Source organism: Panulirus ornatus, chromosome 32 (genome assembly GCF_036320965.1).
Source record: "Panulirus ornatus isolate Po-2019 chromosome 32, ASM3632096v1, whole genome shotgun sequence".
In the NCBI taxonomy this organism is placed as follows: domain Eukaryota; kingdom Metazoa; phylum Arthropoda; class Malacostraca; order Decapoda; family Palinuridae; genus Panulirus; species Panulirus ornatus.
In genome coordinates, this window is record NC_092255.1 from 24090555 (window position 1) to 24105279 (window position 14725).

At 43.1% G+C, this 14725-nt stretch overlaps 1 protein-coding gene across 2 annotated transcripts in view; it reads left to right on the forward strand.

Annotated features, from left to right (window-relative positions):
• The first annotated feature begins 2138 nt into the window (after window positions 1-2138).
• pan (transcription factor pangolin) overlaps window positions 2139-14725 on the forward strand; it is a 649800-nt gene continuing 637213 nt past the window's right edge. For both annotated transcript variants that reach the window (XM_071681257.1, XM_071681258.1), the window contains exon 1: window positions 2139-2266. The gene's annotated coding sequence lies outside the window, so the exon portion shown is untranslated. The remainder of the gene's footprint in view (window positions 2267-14725) is intronic.

Sequence of the window (14725 nt, forward strand, 5' to 3'; positions counted from 1 at the left end):
TGGTTTTGATATTGCAGTGTTATAGGTTGTGTTTTTGGTTATAGTAGGCCTGTAACAAAAGGTTGTGAGGTTGTGTTGCATATTGAAGCAGTAGCGAAGGTTTTGAGAGTAGTGTTGGTTTGCAAGTGTTTGTATGACTTTGGTTGTGTTGCAAGTGTTGTTGCTGCACTGAGTTACAATTGTTGGTCAAAGGCGAGGCCATCATACCCAAGGGTCGTACCGTCGTGCTCATGGGTCGTCCCGTCCTGCTCAAGCTTGGGTCGTACCATCTTGCTCATGGGTCGTCCCGTCCTGCTCAAGGGTCGTACCATCTTGCTCAAGGGTCGTGCTCAAGGATCATACTGTTGTGGTCAAAGTGCTGGAGAATACAGCGATTCATAAACATTTTATGGTTATTTGATAAAGGTCACCCAGTTACAGGAATGCGTTTGTAAAAGTCATATTCACCTCAAATTCAGTTCAGATTCCACATACAAGACAAGGATTTCTTTGTAGCTTCTACAAAACATTTAGATTATTTTCCTTTATTTATTTCTGTATCTTTTTATTTGTTCTCGATTATGAATTATTTTAAGATCTGGTCTCTTTGAGGACTTTTATTCTTGATTGCAGCTTTCGACTTGATAATGGACAGTTGAATGGATAAACAGATAAATAAATGAATAAATATTTCGCAGTTCTTGTTAGGGAGATAATTGAAATAAGCAGATTGTACAGAGTGAGATATTAGAGCAATTTGATTAGCAAGTGCAAGTAATCAAACGAGAGCAAAAATTATCTGAGATATTACTTAAGTTTCCCATGGTGAAGATGCTTTTTTTTTTTTTTCTTGTAAATAACCGTACGTAGCATATATCGCAGCATTTGAAACGGTGTAGCTTGTCCTTACCCTTTTAGGCCAGAGCAAATCTCTGTAAACCATGCAATATATATCTAAAGCGCTGCTCCATTTGAAATTCCCATAACGGGGAGAGTGACTTTGTGCACACGATGTATACAACCAGTTATGTACGAAGTCGCTAGCTGTTTGTGTCCGCGAATTCTTGGATAGTTCTATGTAATTTATGACCTCGAAGTTTATCAATAAATTTCACAACGGGTAAAAATGTCATTGGTTATGATTGATAATAATATGTAAAGTAAAGATATATAGGGTGAGCCGTGGTGCGTATTTATATTATTATTACAAAAAAGTATTGTGCGCTGCACTAGGTGGCAACTGAGCTTGGCGCCGAAGCAGCAACTGGTGTTGTCTGTATGTTTGATGTCGGATTTAATGGCTCCCGCCTGCTAGGTGGTCATTAAGCTGGAGTCCCTACACGTCAAACAACTGTTGTCCTACATCAAATAACTCAGTGGAAAAACTAGATATAGTTTTATTTTTCTCTTACTTTTATCATATTTCTGAAAGTAAGTTACATCTTCACAATCAGTGACGAAAGAGCGTATGGTCTAAATTTATTTAGCATATGACTTTGATTTGCATTTTCACGTCACTAATCTGATTACGTCAAGAAAGTTGTTATAAACAAGTTGACAATTCGTTTCCCTTTCCACCAACTTCCGTCTTCTCTGAAATCCGTATTTTCTCCGTATTTCTATCCACTTCTCATTCATATATATTCCCAGGGATTAGGTAAAAGAAATACGACATACTTGACCGATTCATGTTGATAAATTCGTTTTTATATATATAAATTTTTTCAAGTGGGTGCTGATTTGAATAAAGATATTTTTCTTTCGATATATTTTCAGTATTACTTTGAAGTGTGCGGAATGTTACGAAATTCAAGTAAATGATTTAGATTAAAAGAAGCTGGTGATGACAGCAGAGTAAAATTTACATATGCTAGTGATGTAACTACAAGTTTCCCGCCGAACTATACGAATCAGTTAAGATGGCAAAGCAGACAATTGAATAACTAAATTTTGGTAAAGCAAACGCTTAGTATTAAATACTGTTGTATCATGAAATTTGCAGATTATGTTAGATTTTATTAATTCAAAACGAATACTTTTGTTTTTTCTGTATTAATTTATTTATTTTTATTGAACTGAGCAATGGTTCAAACTCTCATATGACGAGGGTGACCTGTTGTGCGAGCGACAACGGTTGGAAATGATCAGTTGTGTTGTAACAATAGTGCATATTAGTGTTCTCAAGAGAAGTTGATGGTTATGGAAGTAGAAAAGAAGCTGCATTAATTCATGGCACAAGAAATATTAATAGGGTCACTCAGATTCACGAGCTGGAGAACATAAAGTGGTAAGTAATTGGCCTTAATGGTCGAATAGCACGAAACGTATTTTTCCTCTGAATCTCGAAAGTTCGATTATACATTTCACGATTAGGTTTCTCGTAATACACAGTTGCTTAATGGTGTCAGAAGCACAGCTGATCCTCAGTTGCAGTATATTAATGTTTACAACTGCAAATAGAGCTTAAACATAACTTTTATGTCATGCCATTAATATTTACATATGTATGTTACATATAGAGGATCTTCCGTTGGATCACTCCCCCCCCTACACACACACACACACACACACACACACACACACTCGATAATGCTAATGATATTATAAAGAATAGCGTACCTAATTTCGCCGGGTGTCTGCAAGGCCGTAAATAAAATAAGAAGCGAATGCTATTTAATTAGTTGATGGTTAGCAAATATTTTCATGTCATTTAAAAGTTTCACTGTAATTTGATATCATCTGGTGCCCTTTTTTTTTTTTTCGATGTTTGGCGTTTTGAGTTAACACATTTCGCTTAAACTGACCCATTTTCCAGACTCGTGGTCTTGCTTAGGAGAATAGTAGGTGACTTTGGCTGTTCTCAGCTTCCACCTGTTATACGTCATAGTATTTTCGCCAGGATTATATATATATCTTCTCCATTTCATAGATTTGATTACTGAAATAGAATAGAAATAACAAAAGAAATCTGAAAACCACATCATCAAATTATTTGACCAGATTGATATTTAGGATTTTCTTCCTTAATAAATACGAACACGAGTAACTTCACAGGGATAGCCATGGGGGCAGTGTTTTCCTAAGGACTTAGCGGCGTAAAAAGAGAGGTAAGTAATAGGTTTAAAGTTCAGGCCTCAGTCAGCTGGGATGTAATTAAAATGCAAAAAAATGTATGTTTAATGTTGGATGTGCATAGTTATTGGAGAGAAGTCTGTATTACAGTGTCTATTTTTTCAGGCAGGTTCTATATTTTCTTTTTTTAGATAAAGGAAAGTTTATTTGGATTTATAAGAAAGTGTTCCTGCATCATTGACAGTTTTCTCGCCACAAAATTTTATATTTCTTCATCAAGCGGCACCAAGTTGAATTATTTGTGGGATTGTCAAATGTCAAACCTGTCAACCGTGTGGTGATGGGAAGGCTCTCATCAACCCCTTTCCTCACTACTCACCCCCCCACCCCACCCCAATACCACCACCGCTCGCTCATTCAACCACCGCTAGCGTCACCCACCACCTCCCTCGCCTGTTACAGTACCTTCACATGCCTTCTCTTCCATCATTTGACTCAGGTGGCAAGTGGTGTGGTGGTCATCGTCGCTAGCTCAGGTTCGATCCGTTGAGGGATTCTTTGCAACGACATGGAAGATGACTTGTTTTGCTAGATATGGGGACATCATATGTACATACACCTAACCCAGTATTACCAAGCTTAACCACTTAAGTTAACCCCCTCCACCTAACTGAACTTAGCCTAATCACCTGACAAAACCTAATCTAGCCTAATTACCTAACTTAACCTAATCCAGCTTAGTTATTTAACCTAACTAAACCTGACTCAGTGTAGTTTAGATTTGACCTAACCTACGATAGTGCTAAAAAGCCCTCCACTATTCGAATCTCGGACATGGACAGCCGGCTCACAGCCATGGTAGGGGTCTATCCTTACCCTCTGAGTTGGCTGACACATGGTTACCTGGCGTGAGCTGGTGATGGGAGGTAGAGTGCAGACTTTAGTGTCGCTGATGCCCGGGGTTGAGTGAATGACTCCGCCAGTGCGGGCTTCGGAGGATAAAATGTTCAAGAGTTGAGCGTCGCGGCTACAACGCATTTATAACTATGATTCTTCATTTTTGTACGTTACCCATCTCCCTCTGACCCACGTAGAACTTGCTTATTCCTAGACTTAAAAAGGTCCTCTTTTTCCCTTGGCGAACAAGAGGAGTATCTCTTGAGGCAAAATACATTTTCAGAGATTTATCAGTCGTTAACGCTCACCAGCCATTTGTCTAGTTCCCTACCTCCCTCACCCATCATCATACTTACCCAGCAACACCTTCACTCATCATCTCCTTCACCACTTAATGCCCTCATCCATCATTATCCTCACTACCAACACTCAAACACGTTCCTCACTCACCCATCACCATCCTCACTCACCACCATAAATATACCGGGTCTCCCTCACTCTGCCTCCCTCACCCATCACCATACTCACCTGAAGTCCCCCTCACTCATCACTTGCCTCATCTATCGCCTTTACCCACCAACACCATATCTCACCTGCCTCACCCGCCGCCGCTGCCACAATATACACCAGCAGCTCCCTCATACACTCTCATTCCCCTCTCACTCCCTCACTCTCATCACCTTTCTCATCCACCCCTCTCCCTCGCTCGTCAGAGCCTGGCACACACGAGCGTAGTTTTTAAGCTTAAATGCGACGTAAGTAGGATTTGGCATATTTCGAAACACTAAACACCATTTTGGTTTCTGGCTAACCCTTGTCATCTCTTGTCGGTATACATGTGATAAAAGCGTTGTTCCAGTGCTACCCGGTGACAGCACAATGAAAGTATGTCATGGTCACAGCAGAACAATAACATAGTGCAAGAGCTTTGTATCGGGATAAAAAGAAAACGTAAACTGTGAATGTAAATAGTCTTATGCATCCGGCGAGGCTAACTCTTATCCCTTTGCGTGATGGGGTGTTTTTGTATACCGTAAGTTCAGTGTAATAGATTTCTTGTTTAGTAATGCATGTACGTGAAATAATGCTTTTGTATGTGGAATATATTTTAGAACTTTATTATACAGTTAGTGCATAAGCATCATTATATATATATATATATATATATATATATATATATATATATATATATATATATATATATATATAAAGGAATGAATTAATAGAAAATTAAACAAGTTATATATATATATATATATATATATATATATATATATATATATATATATATATATATATATCGTCTTCACATTTGCAAATATAGTTTGGTGTGCCTTGCACCTTCTCTGGACGAGCGCCGAGGTATTGCCAGCGAGGCCAGCGTAATCCCGGCCCAGTCCAGCCCCGCCGCTCGTAATCGGATCACAGAAAATGGGAACAAAATGGAGGGGATCCAACTCACTCCAACCTCGGACAATAAGCAGATCAGAAATTCATACGATTCCCAACTGACCATTCCGAGTGGGTGGGTGGCTGCGGCGTCTGCTTCGTCAGGTAGGTGGCGGGCGTAGGTGAGGGCACAGCGAGGGGCGGTGAGTGCAGGGTTGGTGGGTATTGATACGTACGAAGGTATGTGGGTGTTCGTGTAGAGGAGCAGCGGGGTCCGGAGAGGTCAGGTTATGTCTGGTGGTCCGTAGGGCGAGAGGCGGTCGAGCCAGGGGCCGGGACGCGGCGCCAGACATGTGGTTCCCCAGAAAGGTATTAGCGGGAGCAGTGGGATGAAGAAGACAGTAATGCCAGGAATCGGGCTACACCTGAACTGTCGCCTGGGAGTCAGTGGCAGCTCTCCCTCCAGCCTCCTCCTTCTTTATCTCTCTCTCTCTCTCTCTCACTCTCTCTCTCTCATCCTTTGGTAGGCTTCGCCCCTGCCACCACTGGCTGACCACACCCTACAGAGGGGCGTCCACACGTACCACCTTAGTCATAACATTATCCGCTATCCACCACACACTGTCCACCATAAATTTTGCTTTCTGCCATCCTATTTTTTTGACGCATTTCTTCATAAATCACAAGTTTTGTTTGTCTTTTGTCCCAACAGTAAGGACCTTTTATTTAAGCAAGTTTTCTTCTTTGTAAATACTTCAAAACTATCATTTTCCCCCTCTTCTCTCCTTGTTTCTGTATCTCTTTACCATAGGTATACATGCAAGGCCTGGCCTCCCAGGGAGGAGTTTGTCGTGAGTGGCGCGTTTTATAAACGGTAAGGCATTATCAGCGATAACAAGCGTCAGCCCCAACGCTTCCTTTATGTTCTCTGGTGATGATGTCAACCTCAGCTGCCGGTGACATCATCATGTCCAGCATCCCTCACACCTGGCATCACTGACGGTGGTTCTGATGTCACCACCTCCAACGCCTCCCAGTACCACAGTGATCCTCCACTACCAGTACCACGGCCTCCCTCACCAGCACCCTTCCCCTACTGCTGCTATCATTGCCACCATTGCCTCCACAACCACTTCTGTTCCCCCTCCACAACTGATGACGTGAGCCCCCTCCACCACAACTACCAGCCCCAGATCCCTCCCACCACCACCACCACCACCACTACCAGTACCAACGCTATAGTACCACTACTGACGATGCCCTACCCCATATGCCACGTAACCCAGGACTGATGACGGTGATGTCTTCGTCCACCCCCTTCCCCAGTATTAGTCAGACATTGCCACTACCCGCCCCAGTATGATCTCATAACTACGATACCTCTGCCTGCCACTACCCATAGTTCAGTGTCTAACCAACAGCACCCACGTTACCTCATCACTACACCAAATGCCACTAACCTTAACATCAGTCGCCACTACCTCTTGCCACTGGTGATAGCGGCACCCACTGTCATCTCTAATACCATTATCGGTACCACACACCCCCATCAAGTACCAAAGTCGTTCGTCTGGCAGCGGTGCCGCCCTACTACGGCATCAGGCAGCTGGCGCCCCTGCCTGGCCGTCCCGTCATGAACATGCCACCCGTCCTGTTCATGACCTTCGGAGGGGCATGCCACTATCAACACTTGGGTCTTGCTTCTGGTAGGCGGCCATTTTTAATTGACCTGTCAAGGTAGCTCACCAAGCTCTCCTGTGCCACTGTGGTGATTGTGGTATACCTCTTGGCTACCCTGTGCCACCACTGTGGTGGTGGGTCATACACCACCCGGCTACCCAGTACCACCGTGGTGAACGCTCAGCAACACCCAACAGTGTTGTTAACCATCGAGAAAGGCGGTCGTTTTCCCACAGGTGTATTCGAAGTACAAGTCAGGAGGATGGTAATCGCTAATGGTAAGGCTGTGAGTAGCTTTGCAACGGTCCGAACGGCAGTGGGCCTACATACACACTACGGGTAAATTTCTCCTGTTAATATCTTATCACAGGCTGGTATTTCCCTGACATTTAACCACTCATAAATGGCAGCTACAATTACTGTAAAACTCTTAGTTCAAAGGAGAGGAAGATTAAGCCTTGTCTCACCTCAAACCAGTTTATTTCGTCTCGCCGAACCTCAGCCTAGTTTATCTCACTTCACTAAACCTCATTCCAGTTTATCCCACTTCAGACCCCAACTCAGTGTATCACCTTACTAAATCTCACAGTTCGGTTTTGAGTAAACATACCGGGTTATACGACTTTATACGCAGAAATGTACAGGTTTATTTTTGTCGTTGATACTTCACTGAACAAGTGTAAGATTTTATACTGCCATCAAGATAAACGATTTATGTCTGCTAAAAGTGACTCTACCGTATGTATATATATATATATGACGGCAAATGGAACCATGGAAGCAGAAGTTAGTCATGTGGTGGTTGAGGGGGTGAAGGTTCTGGGAGGGCGAAAAATAGGTGTTTGAAGGTATAGTATTCCCAACAATGTTGTATGGATGTATGGCATGGGCTAAAGATGAGGATGTGACGAGGAGGGTGGATGTGTTGGAAATGAAATGTTTGAGGACATGTGGACGTGAGGTTGAGAGAGAGAGTTGTGGTATTAATGCAAATATGCAAGGTTGTGCCAGTGGAGTATAATCTCGTACAAGAACTTCTCACTCCAAAGAGGTCCATTTCCCCCCCTGCTGATTCTAGTGCAACCTTGGAGCTGTAGGAGGCGTCCTGGGGTTATATGATAATGAGGTAATGGGGATATTCCAAAAAAAGTGTAGTTCCTGTGGATGGTGTGTGTGTGTCCATCTTAGGTACTTCACGTAATTGTAATGGAATCAGTTGTGGTCCAGATCGAAGCCAAGTGATCACGATCGCTTGAAGAATTATTTTCTCATCGTCTTGCAGAGTGAGATGACGGTCTGTCCTCACATCATCATCTTTTTGTATAATCCTGGATATGCAGGACTATTTTTCTTATTATATCATCACGCCGATATGATGAGCGCGTTTTACAGTGGCTGGCTTCCACCATCCTCGTCAGCTTCAGCTCAAAAACTCATAAGACCAGACTTCATTGATCTTTTTTGCATCATCATCTTTGAGCTGAGTGATTCCTCATTTGTTACGGGCGAAGTGAATGATGGTAGTTTATCGCGCCAGGTAGACCGGCTCAACAACTTTTATCATGAATAATCTTAAGAACACACCGGCGCGAATAAACTTGGCGAACTTTTAAGAACTCGTTTTTTTGCTCACTCGTTTTTAAACTAAAAACTGGAAGTTTTAGAAATAGGTTTTTATCTGTAAACGTAGAGGTCTATATGCCTCGCTTTAACACACCGGGTAGGTGATGTTTCCTGGCGTTACCTTGCTGACGCGGGAAACGGCGATCAAGTATTATGATGATAATATTATATATATATATATATATATATATATATATATATATATATATATATATATATATATATATATATATATATATATATATATACTAAGTGTTTTTCGTATTGAAATTGATAAGAACGTAGCGGAGGGTGTGAGAGTAAACAGCTCTTGTGTGTTCACTTGAGAGAGATTGAAGAGTCCGGATATTAACACTTGCGGTGTGATCATGGCTAGTAACCTTGGCACCAGGCGCGGCCCATCACGCACACACGAACGCACGCACACACCAGCCCGCACGCTCAGAAGGTTCTAGTCCATATCATCTACAAACTCGAGACAACTTTCGTACGTGGATTCTTTCGAGTTTCGTGAGGCTCGCTTTATGACACCATCTCAGATGCACTCACACACCTTCTTGTTATATCATGTATATAGTGTCATAGTGTCTATATACCCATGTAATGGGGAGTTTCGGTGAAGGAGAACACAGTAGAACACAGATATCTGTTAATGACAAGAAGATGAGAGTTGTTAGACGAGCGGGGAGATGCCTGTCGTGTCTATTATCTGGAAGGATGATTGTAAAGCGGAAGGTTAGATTGGCTGTTTAGCTATGAAGGGTAGATTCCAAAGGTACGTTCCGTGATGTAGTTGAGATGTGTATCTGTAGCAGGGGTGATGAATAGGTGAATCGACTGGGGTTTGTTATAAGGGTTTTGATCCCTTCAGCACAACGTTATCGCCTTGAACACGACGGTATTGCTCTTAGGTATGATGACCTGGCCTTTGATATGGTCCTGTACCGTCGTGCTCAAGGGTAGCATCGTCGTGTTCAAGACACATACCGTGATGGTACTCGAACGTTGTACGTCGCTCATGAGTCATAAAACGGTGCTCAAGGGTTGTACCGTCGTGGTTAAGGGTCGTACCGTCGTGCTCAAGGATCGAGCCAGTGTGTGGTGGTCAGGTCTGCAAGATGGTACGGATGGTTATGCCAGTTATGACGGGGGGCCCCAGTGGTTTGAACGATGATCCACTGTGTCTTTGTGTCAGTTGGAGTTTATGAGTTGCGAAATTCATGAGCAAGAGGTTTAGAATGACTATATTATTATTATTATTATTATTATTATTATTATTATTGTTATTATCATAATGCTGATGGTAGTAATACTAATGATTATTATGATAATAATGATAATACTGCTTCTACTTTTCATAATGATGATACTAATGATAACAGTGGTATTAATAATGATAATGATAATAGTAGATGATAATATTATTATTGCTATTATTATTATTATTATTATTATTATTGTTATTATTATTATTATCATTATTATTATCATTATTATTATTATTTTCATTATCATATACAGGAGTGAGGCTTTACACCTTGACTTCGTCAACAGCAGCAGCTGGTCAACCTGCCTTACTCAGCCCCTGTTGGCTTCCCCCTCAGCACCCCTGTCCAAACAGGGTTTCATTTTTTACCCCCAAGTTCCTCGTCTTGTCCAGGCCAGGCGCAAGAGGTCCAGGATTCCCCTCCCTTCTCTCTCAGTCTTTTAAATCTAGTACTCTTTCGTTGATTCCAATCCTGCTGTACTTTCACGCGTTTCGGTGAATATAGCTTATGATTCGGTAGTGGTGAACATGTTTTATTATGACGTTAATTATTTCATGACAGTACGATCTGTGAGCTGAAGGATTGTACCGTTTGCGTTCAGCTGTGTACCGTCGTGGACAGGGTTCGTACCGTCGTGTTCATAGGTCGTACCATCGTAGTCAAGGTTCGCACGGTCGTGCCCATAGTGGTTAAGGATTCTTATTCGGTCTCTGGGACCGTAGGCTCCTACTTAATACATATCCTTCAGCATTGTAGCGTCACCCTAATTAATGTTCGTCTTTTACCAGAACCTGCGCCAAAGCGTAACCTCGCTAGGTGTGAGGTGTGCGTTTGTTCCTCTTGTTCATTGATCGTCCGCTACTCTTGTGTTACTCCGCTCCTTGAGTGGAGGATGAACGGCCGGGTGGGCTGTGAACCAGTCGCCGCGTCCAGAACTCGAATCCGGAACCGTGAGATTCATGGGACGTAGCTTTGTGTGTTGCTGGTGTTTTGATGTGTGTTGTATTTGTGATTCTTTTCCGTTACAGCCAGTCTAATGCCGTGTTTCAGATGTGTGTCTAGTGTTGTGGCGTTGTGTTGCGGAGGTGACGCATGTGTTGTAGGTGTCGTTTCATCACCAGTGTGCTACACAGTCACGGTGTTGCCGTGCAACAACAAGCTTACCGTGAGCCAAGCGTTCGAGTGTGATTATGTGTATCACAGAAACGTGTGTTGTTCCCGGACCTCGCCTGCTTAGCGGTTAAGCCGTTAGTCGCTTCATGCGAGGCTGCATCATCGTCTATGGACGAAAAGGAGTAAAGTCTAACTTCTCGCTTGGGAGGAGCCCGTCATTTCCTTGTCCCAGTGTGGAGCGCAGCCTCGACGCTGCAGGAGACCCATAAAAGGGGTCCTGGGGTTGTATGATGATAGTAATAATGATAATAGAAACGTGTCGCCTTTCAAAGCAAACCGCTCAGAGCGGAGCGTTTGCGTGTGATTATATACATCAGGGAAAACACTCAAACGGCTGAAGACACTGGAACACAGCGGCCGCGGACAATGTAAACAGGACCTGTGAGAAGGCCGGGTTACAGCCTCCTGATTAGCATATTTACAGGTACGTAAATACCGCCCCGGCCAGTCGTAAGGGTCTCTCGAGGCAACTCCAGCGCGGTCCCCAGGCCCCGTGGTTTCTTGGTCTCAGAGGAGGGCCAGGTCTCATGGTCTCAATGCACTGTCTCTTTTTTTTGGGGGGGAGGGTCTCGGACGGCACTATCTCATGATCATTGAAGGCGTGGTCTCTTAGTATCAAGGATCACAGGCTGCTGCTGCTACGGGATACGGGCATTGTACTTGACCTCAAGCCCTAGCCTTAAGTCTCAAACCTCCGCATCGATGGTACAGAGAGAGAGAGAGAGAGAGAGAGAGAGAGAGAGAGAGAGAGAGAGAGAGAGAGAGAGAGAGAGAGAGAGAGAGAGAGAACAATGTGTCTTCGTTGTGGTTGGGAAATTAGCTGACCGATACGCAGATGACTTATAGCGTTATAGGTTATAATATAGAGAGTTGATTCACGTATGTGAGCAGGTGAGTCGAATTCCTGATGCATGTTTTCTGACATCTGTCCCTCTATTACTGCAGAAGAATATATTGATTAGACCAGGCAACAGGTACAGGTGATTGATTACTTAAGTAAGGTTGATTGGTTTACCTAAGTGGCTGAGGTTGATTGGTTTTCCATAAGTGGCTGAGGTTGATTGGTTTACCCAAGTAAGGAAGAGTGACTGGTTTATTGATACAGGTAAGGCAAATTGGTATACCAAAGTAGCTAATGGTGATTGGTTTATTCACATAGCTAAGGGAGATTGATTTACGGGGTTAGGTAAGGGCGGTAAAGGGAAGTATTGTATAGCCTGGTTCAACTTCGTAATAAGTTGTTGGATGATGAGGTGTTTTTTCTTTTTTTTTTTTGCAGAGGGCGAAAGTTTGAGAGCTAATAATATTCCCTCCTTTATTTTGTTTGTTTTCCCTCTTGTACTGTTTATGTGGCCGAAGTGCCTCATACATCCATTGGCGTCTTTATTCCTTTGTTTACGTTTTGGTTAGATATGTTTCCTGCGTATTTCCATTGAGGTTCTGTGGAGGCGTATGATATGTTTACCACACGTTAAGTAAGGGCACGTGAAGACTTACTACCGAGACGGAGGTGCTGAGCATCAGATTTATGTTTCGAGTTTAAAGTCTTTGAAACGAGGGATCACATATCGCGGGGTTGTTTGGGTGTGTGTTGTTGTGTGTATCCGTCTTAGGGCCCGGCACTTGTGTCTCAAGTACCGCAATAAGCCAGACCCCTCCGCCCAGGGCAGATAAATATAGGAGAGGAGATGAAATACGCGGAGAACTCTGACCCGAATAGCCAATTGTACGCACAGAAGTAGATACGGGCGTATAATATTAGCTTTATACGTCCTTACCTCCTGCCATTGATGGGTCTGTGTACCAGGTATTATACGAAGCTGGTTGAATATTATAGAGTATTATTATTTTTTTTTTGCTTAAGCATGAAATTGTAAATATTGTTAGAGCACTGTGGTTTAAGACGGACTTGAAGCAAGTGGTGTAGATGCGTTGACAGAGTGAATATATGCAACATGTTACACACACACACACACACATACACACACACACACACACACACAAGTGTGTGTGTGTGCGTTTATCTAGTTGAAGGAAGTTGTTGTTTCCATTAATAAGAGTACGAAGTGTTGGTGAGCAGAGGCCACACTGCCGTGGTTGACCGGAGTTGTTGCTATGTACTCTTTTATTTAAAAGTTTTTTAACCACATCTTCGCGGGAGAGCAGAGTGAACGATGTGATACCTCGGAATGATTTGATAAACTGCACCTGAAGGTGATGTTCACTTTATCTTAGACAAACGTGTGTGAGATGGACGGTATAGTTGGCAGCTTGTTCTGAAGGACGTTCCTCGAAACATTTTAGCCAGCTGTGTTTTGATGCTGGCCATCACGGCCTTGTGTGGCAAGCCTGCTCTCTGATCCGGTGCTTTGCTCGGAAGTCATAACTAATCACTCACTAGTTACGACCCTTGAGCAGGAAGGAAGGGCTTCTGCTGCTGTCCTGGCATCTGTACACATCGGGCTAGTTCCGGATCTCCGGGCCCGTGAATTTAAAACCGCTCAAACTTTGCCAAGTTGATCTTAGTATCAGTACCAATTATCATCTTCAGGGCCCCCCTTCAAATTTTTGTATTATGGTTATTATCAGCATCGAATTTAGATAACTTCATTCCAGTTTCCCGGAGAGGTCAAAGTGGTATTGAAATCAATAGTGTTTGTCCCTCGTTATAGGTCATCAAAATTAAGCCAATGACAAACCTCAAATGGCCCTCTTGCCCAGGACGCCAACAACACTAAGGCCACCACTGTGTGTGTATATAAACCACTCTGGATTAGAACAAACGTTCCTCAAACAGCTCAAGAAGTTTGGAATATCTGTGGCATGGACAAGAGGGTGATCGTGTATTCTCAAACCAAGTGGTTTCAAAAAATCATTTCCCACAGTGTTAGGTAGAGCGAGTTGGGCCTATTGTGTGCAAGGGGCATTATCCGTCAGTTCTGGACACCATCATTTATTGAGTCTGGAAAGTTCAGTGTTCTCTAATCTTCTTGGAGTGATCTTTTTCTGGAAGCCTCTGGGAACTCCGCCTGGAAGCCCTTCTGGAAGATGCCTGAGGCTGCCTCTGGAGGAAGCATCTAGTAGGGATCAGTTTCTGGAAGTCTATGCTGGAATCTCCCCGGAAGCTTCTGGCAGGGATCTGTTTTCAGAAGCTTTTCGAATGGATCTTCTGGAAGCTTCCAGCAGGGATTTGCTGCTGGGGGTTTCTAGCAGGTGTCTACTTCTGGAAACTTCTAGCAGTCACCTCTTTCTGGAAGCTTCTGCTTGGAGCCTTTCTGGAAACTTCTTGAGGACGACTTTATCACCCTTAAGCACGAACTTGAGTGTAATGGTGTATCGTTGACCCAACACCTTAAAGGTGAGGTCAAAGCTCACTCACCTTAGGGTCGGATTATCATGCCGAAGAGATAGGTTATCCAGCTGGGTCTTCATTAATCATTGTTATGGTTATTAGGTTGCTGGGCTCTCATTGGTAACATTTGTGGTATTTGTACACACACACACACACACACACACACACACACACACGCGTCAGAGCCCGCATATAGGATGAGAGTGAGGTTTAAAGACGTTGAGTAAAAGAATGATAGGTGCACGCAGGGAGAAGATACAACCTGATGGTTTGATTTTAAAGCAAAAGATAT